Raw genomic sequence first — 15,573 nt, 5'->3', positions numbered from 1 at the left:
CTCTGGTATTGAAGGACAATTTTATATGATGAATTCATTGGTCTTTGTTACATTTGGTGACATGGCACAAATATTGTATCTTTCGTGTAATACCAATAGCCTTTACTAATATTTCACATTGAAATCTATTAAAAATTGCTGTTGTCATCACAACTTGATGGCAATGCGAAACGGAATCAATGAAAGTACGTTCAGTTTCGAAAGTTCAATGCTTAGAGAGCAATACTGCATGAAGATTACATGATAACAAAATTCGTCCGGGTACTCCATGCGTGGCTTGCTCCATAGGCGGATTTAGGGATAGGGCACGGGGATTAACGTAGCCCTCTCCAGACGCTTAAAAAATAGACAAGATTTTTATTACGGTTATCATTACGTTCGTTTTATTTTATGTATTACGAAGCATCAATATTTTAATTTCATATTAAAACCAAAATAATATTTCTTACATTTATTGTTGCATGTTGATTTTAATTTGAGAAGACCGTCTGCATATCAGACCCTTCTACCCCCATCCACCCTTAGGAAAAAAATCCGCCCTTGGACGGCTCCCTCGTATTTTTAATGGAGATATACGCAAAATCAGATTGAAAGAATCGGGCATTACGAAGTGAAAATAATGTGTAAATGTAATATAATTAATAAACAAAATAATTGATATTCAAAGTCATAACCTCATGGGAATGCATGAGCTGAAAAAATTCAAAGTCGTGCGATTTCCCACGTCTGTAAAAGGAGAGGAATTCCATCTGAAGATCGGTAGATGCGCTATTTCTTGACTTCACGTTGGGAAAGGGGGGATGTCGGCATTTAATTGTTTGCGATCCAGTGGTTATTCTTCACTGGCAAGCCACCCGGCGTTGCTCGGGCAGAATAGTACCCCAAGAAATGGCAATAGGGTGGCTTCCTATTATTTATTTATTGCCTAAATCGAAAGATGGAAGATCCAAAACATTGATCTCTATGTGTCCGTACTTGCGAAGACAAAAAACGTCGCGTGAGTCCATGCCTCAGCAAGAAGGTTTGCACCAAGAAGATTAATATTTAAGTGTGTGAAGAGGTGTGGACTCATGGAGTACGTATTTCACGCTTTTAGATTTTTAAATGATGATATCTATTTTTCGCGATTAAATGAAAAGTGAAAAATTTCAAGCTCGCGAAAACGCGACGGGTAAGTATGAATGTCGGGAAAACTCCCGTGTGACGTCGTTCTGGTTCCCGCTGCCGCAAGTGAGGTGACCTTGGGGCGAGGCTTTGAGCGCTGATACGACGCGGGATGCTAGCAGGTAGCAGAGTACCATGTTAGCTGGTAGCGCTTGGCTTAAATAAGGATTATCAAACCTTATCAAACGAAGGAAACTTTCCGACCATAGGCAGTTTTAATAGGTGATAATTAAGAGACGTTTCCCTGAGCATGCATGCATTGGTAATGTCAGACGATGTAAAACTCCTATCTACTCGTATAGAAACTAGGTCCCTGTGACGTCACGTGGAGTGGCATCGCATGAGCGTCAATCTGGCCTTTTTCAAATGCGGTTAAAATTGACCATTGCGATTCATCTAAACTGGGATTTCTAAAACGAAATAATTTGTATAATATGAATACAGTAATGGTGGGTAACGAATCGCAATCAGTGCCTTTCGTTTTCTTTGATGATGAAGGAAACTACCCTATTTGCAGCTTGGAATACTTGGTCACATGGCAGGATTTTTAGGTAAAGGAATAAAGTAAGCATGATGATGTTATATATATGTAATAGCAAACGATTAAAAACATGATTTTCTTGTACCCCTTACGGGATCAACTTATACCCCGCTCCAAAACATTGATCTCTATGTGTCCCTACTTGCGTAGACAAAAAACGTCGCGTGAGTCCATGCCTCAGCAAGAAGGTTTGCACTAGGAAATTAATATTTAAGTGTGTGAAGAGGTGTGCTTACCCAGTAGGATGTTTAACCACAAAAGTCGTATGACGTGACAGACGGTAATGAGAAAATGACGCAAAGGACGAGTTGGAAACAACTAAATACACCACTACGGCGTTAGAAATTATGCGAAATGCGCTTATGTACTAACTTTTTTTGCAATCCGTGTAGCCGTATGGAAATGCATAGCCGACAAACAAACTGATATCCTCTACAATTGATGATCACGAAGATTCGTTTTTGGAGTTGAAAAAAAAACTGAGAACTTTCTTCCAATTTCAATAGTTTGCCATTGGCACTAGAAAGAATTTGCTATGAACTTGTAAATATAATTATTTATGGTTATTTTTATTATGGCTGAATATGAATAAATTTCTATATGGCCCTCACGTAATCAGAGTGTATGAAGTATATAGACATAGTTGTATAATCCATGTATTTTTTTCACCTTGGTTCATGTATTTAAATTCTCACCAAAATGTTATCCATTTCGCCTTAATCGAAAGCCCTCTGAGCTCTTAGTTGCAGTTCATTTATGTTAAAGCCTGAATCACACGATCATTTTTTTCGTCGCGAAAGTGACCACTATCGCGATCACTGCGCAAAATGATCGTCGCCGGCAATTGTTTTTCGCGATCGCGATGAGGATTCCCATCGCTATTTTTCATCCCTCGTCCGGTCGCTTTTACCGTCGCTAAAACCGTCCCTAAAATCCCATATCAGCCAATCGGAACGCATGACCGTATGGTGTGATTGCAGCGCAGCGTTTGACAATTGTGGGAATGACATAAATAAACAAACACGCTATATAATTTCGTGATGTGGGTCCTATGACAACGAGCTGTGATATTGGAAATGAAGCGAAAAGCGACGGCGGGAGTGACCGTGTGATTCAGAAAAATGATCACTGGAGCGATTGCTTTTCGCGACGGGAAAAGTGATCTCGATAGTGATCACTTTCGCGACGAAAAAAAAAGATCCCGTGATTCAGGCATAAGCACGATTGTTGTATTTTATTGAGTCATTAGCAGGCAACACTTTTCTCATCTGTTTTCTGAGAGCTACCGAATCTACTGTTTACGCGATAGTAGGTGAAATGATTATGAGTGATTAAGATAGGTCGTTTTTTGAGGTCGAAAAAAACTTGAACTTTCTTCCGATGTCAATACACGTCATTAACGGAAATTGCGTTTAGAATGGAAAGGTATGGATCTATGCTTGTTTTCCTAAAGGAAGGATATGGATTGTTATTCGGAGAATATGGATGATAGTCGGTCATATGAATGATCAACAGGATACTAACGTAATTTTACATCAATATACATCCGTTTTCATCTAGGTTTATATGTTTTGCACGCAAAACTGAAAAAAACGTTTCCTGTCTATTTTCTGAGAGCAACACCAGAGGATGTTTAGAGGGAAGAAGTGATTTTGAGCCATGATGTTCTGAAGTATTGATTGATTTTGTGTACATACATATTTTCATCAGATACACTGATTCCAGTTTTCATCTAGATAATCGTATTAAATTGTACAAAATAAATATCCAAAGTTGCCGGTTTTATTTTCAGTTATGGTTGGATTATGATTGACAGAGTTTGTGTTTCAATTTCCGATTTGTATTGCTGGATACTTTGAAATAAAATTTCCACATTCCTTCATTATCATACATTAGGTAAATGATATATATTATAATCATAGGCGGATTTAGGAGTGGCACCAGGGCACGTACCCCCCAGACGCTGAAAAAGTTGACAAGATATTTATACGGTTATCTTCACGTTCGTTTTATTATGTGTATCACGGAGCCTCAATCATTTAATTTAACACTGTCAAAAGAAAGAGAGAATTACATACAGCATTATATATTTGTTTTTTACTCTCTAATATGAGTAGACCTATCAGACCCTTGTGCCCTCCCCAGAAAAAAAATCCTGAATCCGCCCCTGATTATAACCGTTTCATCAAATTATAATTTTGAAAGTTGTATTAATTAAGAAAATTTTTATTCGTCTACGGCCCATGAAATGTATTGTTTTTGACGCGAATTTCGTGGGAAGTGTTAATTAAATGAGCGCAAGGAGGGGTAGAAGACGTTAAGTGATAAAAAGTGGCTGCTGGGAGCAAAGCACTTGTCGCCTCGCATCCAGAATGTAGGTCGACTATTTGGTCGCATTTTTCGTCTTTGGAATCCCGAGCGGAGATGAGACCTTGCCGTCATCCAACCATGCATTTCGTTACTGAGGAAACTCCGCAATGAAACGTGCGAAACAAAAGACAATCATCCAGGGTGAGGAATTTTGTCCTCCCCTGTCAAAAGACATTCTGTATCTGAGCATCATAGCCTGGACAGGCCCGGGGTAGTTGTTACCCTTCCACCAATCTACAGAATTATTGACTGTTTAAAATATACGTATATAACTAGATATCTATATATATACTATCAACTAGATAGAGCATTATATACGTAAAACGTATATAATGCTCTATCTAGTTGAAAGATTGATTAGATTTTTTCTTTCATGTGTGATAAATTGTTTTCACCAGCTTCCCTCGTCTAAAAATGGCAGAAATTCTATTATTCTGCTAGAACTTTGCTTCTTTTTGCCTGTGGTAACTCACATCCATGATGTCAAAACAAAGTATTGAAATCTGAATGTCATTTCCCCTTTTTCGGCTTAAGAAAGTAGGAAATTCTTACCAAAAACATACGGTGGATTCCATAGTACCTGCCTATGTAAGTCAGATATTGTGGGGAGGCCACCCTTCTGTATTATGTAGAGGTTTTCATTATGGAATTGCATTCATGATTAACAGGACAATTCTGTTCCGTCTGATCTATTTTGGGGAACGATGAAATTTTCCAACACTTGATTTAAATTGACTTTAGTGTATTACCTAGAGATATTAAGCATAGAGATTTTGCGAGGTTTGGTGTAGTATTAAAATTGACGCGAAGAAATATTCGATTGTTATCCATTTTCAAATTTTTCTGATAAGTTGAATGATGATTATTCAGTACTTTTGGTTGTTGAGTAGGATATTAGGAGTTGCAGTTAGGTGTTCTGATGTAGAAGGTAAGGAATATGGTTGTATCTAACTCGTTCTACGGAAATAAAAGATGCTACAGTAATGAATCTATAAAATGTCGCATTCGTCTCCCATTGTACCTAAAGCCCGAATTTCCCCGTGTATTAAAAATAAATAAATATTTTTCCTTCGAAATAGCTATAATCAGCGCGCATAAAGAAAATTATTATGAAACTGAAAGTCAATCTGCTGAATGAGGGCTTGGGGATGAACGGTTAAATATCTCTCTCAAAAAAAGTTTGTTTATTGGAATCGATATATTGGTGTCCAAAATAGGGCCCGAAGTCTACCTGATCCCTTTGTGATCCTTAAAATACGCAATTTACAAAGGTATCAGTTCTGCTTCATTCCATCTGAAATTAAAAATGATTCCTGAGCAAAATCGTCTAGGAATAAATTTCCCAAGCAGTAATCAATATCCCAACAACATCCAGACAACATTGTTGCCGTTAACTTACGATATCCGTACAATATTCATGTTGATCCAATTAAAATTGTATGGAAATTTATCTAATATCGTAAGGGCCTCCCTATAAGCGTTGCAGCGATGCCCAACAGTGGAAATTTTATTCTCAAACCACCGGATACAGCAATTATTGGCCATTTTACACCGGGGTGATCAACAAATGTAACAAGTAAACGTACACAAACGACCATGCCCAGGACCGGGGAAACCTACCCAGGCGGGACTCGAACCCGCGACCTCTTGTTTGGCAGGCGAGAACGTTACCCCGCCGCCATCGAGGCCGGCAAATGGGGGTCAATATTACAACATCCCTTAGATATCTTCACAACCTCTAATCAGTAGATAATAGGTGTGCTTATAATGGTTTTTGGTAATCCCTAGGCATACAGACAAAACATTTGCGCTCTTCAAATCTATACAGAACATACGCTTCCTATGGATACTGTTTGGAATAGAATTGCTTCATTATTACTGGTATTATATTATTAATTCAACCAGTTGTGGATGTTACAAATATGTTGTCAATGTATCGTTAACTAAATATCCATTATGTAATAAATACGTGTTTTTGATATATTTTCTTTGGGTATTCGACGGATATCGTCTGCTGCTTGGGTGGTGGTCAAAGCGAGCGGAGCGTGGAATACAGTTGAGGGGATGAGAAGCCAAGGGGTATAAGTGATTAGTTTCTCAATAGAGTTAGGTAAAGTTAGAGGAAATACTCAAAAACTTGGTTGCCGAGGAATATGAGTGAGTCTATTCTGTGCTGACATCTAGTGGAAAATCAAATGCACTACTAAATATCTAGTCGATCTCGTTTGTTTTATATAGGTATCTAATTTCTGTACCTAACTCATTATAGAAAAAAGAATTCACTTGTATCCATTAATCCATTGGCTTCTTACCCACTAACTTGTAAGGTGGAGAATCCATTTTAGTGGTGTGGACAGCAGGGGCGGATCCAGGATTTCTTTCTGGGGGGGGGGGGCACAAGCAATGCTGTATCAGGATTTTGTTCTAGGGGGGGGGGGGGGGGGGGGGTAAGGATACCTCGTAATACAAAACGAACGCAATGATAATACGCTATTAAAAATCTTGCGTATTTTCTAAGGGTCTGGGGGGGCACCTGCCCCCGGACCCCCACCCCTCCCCTACATCCGCTTATGGTGGACAGTCAGGAATTGTAGTATCCCATCGGACCATGGGATGTGGTTTTTGCTGATTTTGTAAATCTCAGTTGAATACTCCCTAACGAGTGAGCCTTTATCGCAGAATATTTAGTGGTTAGGTAACTTTCGCGATCTTTTCTTATTTATTCCCTTCACTAGTTGTGACTAGAGCTACTGGTAGTCCCATCAACCACGAAGTCCAACCCACTAACCGTGTTATCCTGTTAGTTTTCGACTGTTTATAATGTCGTATAGGAATATTTTGGTGTAATAGCAATAATATTTTCGTTAAATAATTTGATCAGGTTAATCGAATACAGCGTTACAAGTTATGTCCCTTCTTTCAATGTCACAACCTCGTTGATTTTAACTGCAAATAGATTCGGAGTGGTATGGTAGAACTCAGCCAAAACTAATTCAGAGGCTTGAGAATAATATACATTCAAGGTTGAGTTAGGTGTACCAATCCCTTCGATTTTTTGTCCAAAAATTAAACAGGAGATACGAATCCAGCTGCCAAGAATTCGGCCCATAAGCTATCACACTCCCTCGTTCAATATAACAAAAATACAGAAATAAAGGTGGAAACCGCATTGCAGCTGGATCTCTTCATGGCTACTTGAACGATTTCCACGACGTCCAAGAGCGACGAAGCCGTTATTCTCATTAGCAAACTGGACGAGTATTACTATATCATTGTTCCTTCATGCTTGTTATGAAAGAAATGCATTTTTTGCCGGGACGCTCTGCGACCCATCTAACAGATCCCGTGGAATACTCGGTTCTTCCGAAGCCTAAGTAGGAATTCTAACGCTATTTCTCGGAAAATAAAATTATATCTCATTCTTGGCGTGTTAGACAATAAGCCTATAATTACAATAATATGGTACTCATTTTTTTTTTCTCTTTTCATAATCAGCTATACTATTATATTCTTCCTGAAGCAGCATCTATTTTTCTAAGCCCTCTGGATTACCTCATATGTTCTTCGAAGTGGAGTCGTCGCAAACCACTATTATTTAGGCACATCGATAATGGCGGACTGTGTTGAAGCAAAGGCGGCGAGGCGTGAGGATTTTATTTTAAAATTTGTTATTGGAAATAAAAACTCCTTGGAATATTCCTAACCACTCCACGAGTGAGATTCAGAGCTTTCACTTCATTTCCGACGATCCCGAATTTGTTTCGTTTCAAATGTTTTTAGATAAGTGCGTACAGGCATTGGTGAACATCTCAACTCATCTTGAATGCCCGACGATTTTTATACGTTCAATAAACCTTATAAAAACGTGATATCTTCCCATTTTCCCGTAGTCTATAGGAGGCGTTTACCTCAACCATTGTGAGAACCGCCTTTTTCCACAGTGGATTCGTATGCTACGACTCGACTTGGTTATTAAGTAGTGTTGAGAGTGCCATCTAGAGGACTCTGCTACTTATGTACCCACCGCGCCATCTCTGAATAAGCTGAACTAAGTTCCGCGGGATTTTGTTCTTATGGCATTAATTTCAGAGAACAATATCCCGCGTTTATATTCCCGTATTTTTTCGGAAGGTGTATGTCAGTTTATTCGGAGGTTACATGGAAGATACAGCTCTTTAGGTCATAGCTAAAGCTCCCGTAGTGATTTCAGACAGTCTTAGATTCTCTTAAAAATCGTCATTTCGTGGAATTTCCTATCACGCAAAAAATCGCGAAAAATCAATTGTAAGTGATTTAAAAATCGGTTTGACTTCAGTAATCCAGACCACAACGGATTTCATACATATTTATGTGGTATAAGGAATATTCTGTTGTTTTAGGCGTGACTCCGTTGAATTTACTTGTAATTTATGTGAAATCACAACAGGAACTTTCCTCATTTATTTTATTAAAAAATGTAAAGCTAATCCAAACTATTTATTTAAAAACTATGAAGTTTTATAAGAAATATAGTAGTCGTTGTGAGTGATCGGCAAAAGCACCACAGTCTAGCTTGAAATGTGACTTCCCCACTCGGGATGTGCGCGAAACGAACAAAAAAAAGAATACGGTCGTCGGTGGTGGTGTCGGATGGAAGAGCATTGAAAATAGTTCACGCGAGAGTTCATCCTCTGTTTTTTTTCTCCTATCTCTCCGACGCATCGGCTCGGAACTTCCTCCATCGTTTCGCAACACACCGCCCAGCGGCGCCAGCATTGGTGTGACCGCGTGGCGTTCTTTTCAAACCGGCAACAATTAGCCGACGCGACGTGTCATTGACGGGCGTGGACGGGTAGATGGGATTATCGTTCGTCCTCTGCGACCTCATCGTTGAATTTGAATGATGGCTGTCGATGATGATGATCTTGACATTGGATTCGGTTTCTATGTCCGATATTTCAAGCGAATCTCTCTCCCATCATTGTTAACCCTTAGATACACGTTAAGCGGGGATTTTGCCGCATTTTTCGTAAATTCGAAATAGCGCGTTTACTGCGTATAGATCATTGGTTTCACATTTGGAATTCTTTATCTGTGCTTTTTCCTCGACCAAGAACATTATCGTCTGCAATTCCTTAAGGAAAATTATTCAAAGTATTTATAAAGAAATTTGCATATTCATACGCTTTATTTTTGTTTATAATTGAAAGAGAAAAATATTTAAAGTGCTTTCAATTATTAGAAATTATACAAATGCGTTAAAATACCCTAAAATTTTAATTTATATTTTGGCAAACCAAGAATATTAAAGTGCGGCAAAAAAACCGCAAGCGTGCCCTGGCGCTATCCTCGCAGGCGCGTGTAGCTAAAAGTTGATATTTTCAAGGTTGATATCATCTTAATTTCATTTGCTCCCCGACTTTAATTTAACGCGAATTCACACGATAAATTAATACTTCTCGGATGAAGATTTTCACAGCTTCTTTCATCAATTTGGGTGGTTGTTTTCGGGAATTGCTGCGTAGGTAACATTTTCTCACTCAACGTTTCACTTCTCCGACTGGGAGCGCTATCAAGAGAATGGGAGGGAAACTAGGGATGGGTCGATCATGAACGATTCGATCAAAAAGATTGAATCACTAGGTGAATCAAATGACTCATGATTCATTTCGTTAAACAAGTCGATCATCAATCACTCCGACTTCCGGTTTCATATCAATCATCCCGGTTTCCGGTTTATTTCAAAATTTGGAACGATTGATGCTTGATCTCTTTTCGACAGGGCGGAAATAGTTGAGAGAAAATTAAATACTATGTTATAAAGAACTGAATACTTGTGTAATCTTTTTCTTATATGTTTTCCAGCAGTTATCACTATTAATAACACAAATACACGTAAAAGGAAAATATTAAGATGACTCTTGTAGGAGAACGTTAAGAAGTAGAATTTAAAGCTGTTAACATTTTATTGTGCCGTTCATAAAATTATCCTGCAGATCAGATTCATGCATAGTGTGTGGTGTATTTTGTGTTATATTTTGAGATGTATAGTTAGAAATTATTCTATTAGTGTTAAGAAACTGTGGCAGTTTTGCCTTCCCAAATATTTTCAAGACACTACTTCCTTCATTTTTGCAATCTAATTTACTCATCTAGGAATGCACTATCAAAATAGTATATGAAATGATAATATGGATAGCAATCAGCGTTACCAATGCTCTTCGCAGATGAGGCAGTATTTATTCGATTATTCAAAGTGATTTATTACATCCATTGATTAAGTCTTTTCGATCTTGATTCCTTTTGAGTCTTTTAGATCATGGGGCCGATTGTGTAACTTGGCTACCTTTCGATCGTTAGAGATCCGTTCACTCTCGATTGAGTTCCCGGTATTCGAACGTTAGCTGTAAGTGCGATTGTGTATGGACGATCGTCAACAAGCAATCGAAAGTTACGACGTTGTCATATTTACTTGGAATTGGGAATAAGTTTCGCGATTGTTTTCCTTGAGCGCATGCGCAGTAAGGCCGAGAGTGGCTGTGTTTGTTTTGAAAAGCGAAACTAAGTAAACAATATTGGTTTCAGAGACAATCGGCCAATTAAGTTTATATTATTGAAAGAATTTAACTTTGCGTATAAATCAATCTTTCTCAATTCAGTATTAAATACCTTCCTTTCCGTTGGAGCGTAACTGATATTTGGGATAAGTAGTTTTTACTCAGATATCGCTGACTATTTAGAAATGCCGCGGTAAGTCTCCATTTCGTTACTTTTGCAATTCGCTAAATAATAACTTGTATCATTTGTAATTGACTTAATTCATTTAGAGGAAATATATGAGCGGATATTCGATATTGATAGGCTCTCGTCTTCGCCTTTGTGTGTCTGTAAGGAGCAATGCCGCAGAATATTGAATATTTGCAAGAAATAAAAACTGACGAGTGTGAATTAGTACGACGTCTTAATAATAGTCGTAAGGTAAACAGATAAAAGAGCACGTAACTCATGAAATAAATAAGTACGTTAATATTCTCAATAAAAAACATTCTCATCATCACAAACCTTTCACCTATTACTTGAAAGAAAAAGCAAATATGCAGAGTCATCTTTGATATCTCTTCTCGTCTCAAACACCCGAATATCACTTCAAAAATTTACCCTTTTTGAGGAAACCATATCGCATCAGAGACATTAATTGAAGTACATAAACCTTATAAATTCAACTTAATTTACGACGTCATTGAGAAGTTAAAATAAACTATTTGAATACATAAATTAAATCATTTACTTGTCAATAACCGCCCGATGATCCGAATTAAATTAAACCTCGTAGAGAATATAATTTTGGCAATTTATTATAGCACAACTATAATTTACCTAATATACTATAGTGGAACCACGTTTAAATCAAGCATAAAAAAAGGATAATTTCAATTGAATTGCACACACATTACATAGCGAAGCAATTGTAAACGTCCTCATCTTTGTATCGTATAGTAAACTAACACGTACAAATTGTATTTATCGATGTAATTTCACTACTTATTCACGTCATTAAAAACATAACACAATGATATATAAATTAAAAATAGAATGTTTAATTCACTTAATTCCACATGAGTTAATTTCATTTCAATTGCACACACATTACACAGCGAAGCAAATGTAAACTTGCTCATCTTTATACCATAGTGAACTAATACGCACAAATTGCAATTATTTATGTCAATTCACTACAAATTCACGTAATCAACAACATAACACTGCGATTTATGAATATAATTGATTGCATAATTCACTTAATCCCAAAAAAAGGACAAACAACGTGGCCATGAAAGGTAATAAACATTTAAATTCCATCCCAAACCTCACCTGCGAACGATTCGATAGCCTTATCGTCAAGTGATGTGTTGACGAAGAGATGCTTTCGATCGAGAGCCGGAATACTTTCGAACGTAAAGTTACACAATCGCTCCTTCAATTGTTTTCAAGTTGTTGATCAAAATTCCACGGGAACCGGATCGTTACGTTCGAACGTAAAGTTACACAATCGGCCCCCATAATGATTGAATCAATTGATTGAATCACTAAAATGATCGACTTTGCCCATCACTAAGGGAAACCGTTCTCGCCCCGAGCTTATATAGGTTTCGTCAACCCATTGTTGACCCGATTTTGAATTTTTACGGAAGGCGATAGCCGTTGGTCATTATATTGGGCCAGGAACCCTCTCCATATGCGGCTGAGGTTATACCCATCCTCCCTATTAAAGTTAATAGGCCTTTTCGCTATCTATCACGTACTATAAGACGCGGATGATATTATTCCACCTTCGCTAATACCCGTGCAGCGTTAAACATTATTTTATGCCCAGGGCTGGAGGCGTAACATTCAGCGACCGCTGATGCGTCCCACTGACGTAGTTTTAACGTTGAGTAAGAAAACGTTACCTACGCAGTAAATTTTCGAAAACAACCACCAACACTTCTCGGATATTCACCATTTTTTTCATTTTCCGTCCTGGGTGTCGACAATTTAACTTGCCATTATCAAGGTCCTTGATTTAAAAATAAAAGTATTTTAAGTGTACAAATTTTTTTTTCTGCCATTAGGCGTCCATTAATTAAGTGAGGTGATTGTGGCGATTTTTGGACCCTCTTCCCCCAGTGAGATATCATGAGATTTGGCTCGACACCCTCACTCTAATCTCACGTGAGAATGTTCTAAATGCGCATATTTCGAACGACTGCATTTCTACTGGCTTTCCTCATTATTTTATCATATATTTTCCTTATTACTCTACACCCGTTTCTCCACTTTTCATTGCAATAACAGATTATGCAAATACCTCCGATGGCATTGATTATGTAATATAGTGTCGTGATGAAACTTAAATAAATTAGCAGTTGGATCATTTGCATTGCTAACTACCGAAGAATCAATGGTGTGTGTACACTTTTAAATTGATCTTGTCTAACACGTGGGGAGTGACAATAATTCTTGCAGGGAATAACCTCTCCTCAAAGAAGCCTTAAATTTCTACATTAGCGTATTTCCATCTTTGTAGATGATAACTGCGCATGTCTCCTCCAATCACCACACTTTGCGCCATAGGCGGATTTAGGGGGGGGGCACAGGGGCATGTGCCCCCCCTCCTCCCGGTGGAACAAATTAGCTAATAGGAGAATTGAGTGGAGAGCTGCGTTAACCCAATTTGGGGGCGCCAAAGATATTTTGAGCTACCTATAATTTTATCGCAATGAAAAATAATCAAGTTACATGCAAAATTTACGATAGTTTTATTTAAACTGATTATACGCAAATACAAGACAATGCTATCGTATGATATGAAAATTACAATTACGGTTCTGCAATGTACGGTAATGCGGGCAGCTCCGCAAGGGGGTGGGGGGTGCGCGCCCACCGCCTCCCATATGTATCCGCCACTGACTGACTCTCAGTAGCCAAGGAATTTCGGGGTGGAATGTAGCCTAATATTATCCATTCACCATCAATTTGTGGGGGGGGGGGGGGGTTATAACCTGGGTCCAGGAAGTATGGAATACACCCCTGGAGGTTGCAGCGTTCTCCCGTGTAATTTCTTTTAAAAATAAGCCATCTTTTTTACCCATTCCAACATTTCGTTTTCATTCTTTGAAACAGATGAATTTGAACAATTTTGGACATTTAAGGATATGAATATTATTAAAATAATAGTAAAAGTTGAAAAAGTTTCATAAAATGTGGGAGGAGGGGTCATGACCCCTGTTCCCCCCACCCCTGAATCCGCCACTGACTGTAGCCTGGTATAATCCTTACCATTGCGTGGCTTGGTCCTTCCCCTCTCGGCCGCATCTTCTTTCCTCACTGGTTGCCCAGGCGAGAGGGCGGGAGATTCGCCGCTGACCCAATTAACCGCGCCATATGCCGGCTCTCTCTCTCTCTCTCATCACATAACGCGAAGTGTCCGCGTCTCATTGTGTTTGTGACCTTGCTTCCTCCGAATGACTCGCTTCGTTCAGCGTGATTAAGCACGGAGGGAGCGTGGGTCGACGTCACTGTGACGCAACGATTTCGGATGTGTCACTAAGTCAAGGTCCTTCCTCCCTAAAAATTTGGCTGTTTTTGAGAGGCACCAAATATTTTTTTTATAAGTGCTTTCGTCGTGAACGAACATCTTTTCTGCTTTGCTCCTCAATTAACCCGGAAAAGGGCGCACGGGGTGTATATCACTCCATGGTTCTTCTTTACTTAATAAGAATAATTTTCAGTGTCAATTTGATTCGATGTACCTATTTCAAAAAGAACACAGCATAGGTATATTATTCCAAGGAAAGAGAAAAAAAATATTTTCTTTGGGCTGCCAATGACACTCCACGCGCCTTCTAATGTTATATTTCACCGCGCGCCCTCTCCTGGGTTAACCGCCAACGCACTACGATTTGAGATTTCGAAGTGCCATACTGTAATGAGCTGTGTAAATTCGTTCAATTTTATCAAGCTCAACTATGTGGAAGATAGTACTCGAAAATGAAAAGGAGACTTCGTTGATTTCCACTGATTTATTTCGTCCGTACGACATGTTTCGAACCATAGAGGTCATTATCAAGTACAACAAATTTATATGGTATGCAAACATATACTTCTCCCAAATTCCCCTCCAAGGAGTATGTATGTTTGCTTACCATTCAAATTTGTTGTACTTGATAATGACCTCTATGGTGACATGTCAACTCCTTTCATCAACGAAGTTTCCTTTTCATTTTCGAGCTGTGTAAAGCTATTCCTCTTCTCTTATTTTCGAATAAAATACTAGATTTTATCTGAATTAATTCGCCTTTTGGTGTAACTTATAGTTTGTAATTCCTCTACAGTGATTCCTATTTCCCGTGGTTCTTATTTATGGAGTTTCGATTGTTATAATTTTGAAAATACTACTACGCATAGTTAGTTTGTTACTTACATTTATAAATACGATGATATAGCAAGCTGAGCTTCAAACTCCAACTAGCTAACTGTAGAGCTAACCGTGCTGTTTCTACCGATTTCTAATTGGAGTAGTTGCACAGAATGCTATCAGCTCTTTTCTCGATTAGTTATTCACATTAACAATCCCATTGTAGTCGAAAATTTGTGAAGAATAAGTGCACAATCTTCTCAATCATGAATTTTGAGAGAAAATAATCTTGACAATGCTTGCTCTCCAGCATTTGTCGCGTGAAAGTGGAAAGGCTCTTTTCCCAGGCATTGTAAATGGCTCTTAGAAAACGTAACTCCTTCTAGCTCACCTCTGGCAAGGAAAATCATTGTTTTTTTATTTCCATTGGTCATATCTCAAGTAGCACATGTCATGCTTTCCAGTTCATTTATCCAGTAGCATAAAGGCAGCGAAGATGCAAAGACCTGCCCCTTGTTCAAATACCCCCGCCCCCTTTTACCCGACAGTTAACATGGTGGCACGAAAGGTTAATGCATTTATGGATTTTTTGATCAGCTATGAGCGATTAAAGAAAGCAAAA

Source organism: Ischnura elegans, chromosome 3, assembly GCF_921293095.1.
Source record: "Ischnura elegans chromosome 3, ioIscEleg1.1, whole genome shotgun sequence".
Lineage (NCBI taxonomy): Eukaryota > Metazoa > Arthropoda > Insecta > Odonata > Coenagrionidae > Ischnura > Ischnura elegans.
The sequence above is the reverse complement of the archived record's forward strand: the minus strand, read 5'-3'. Positions refer to the sequence as shown.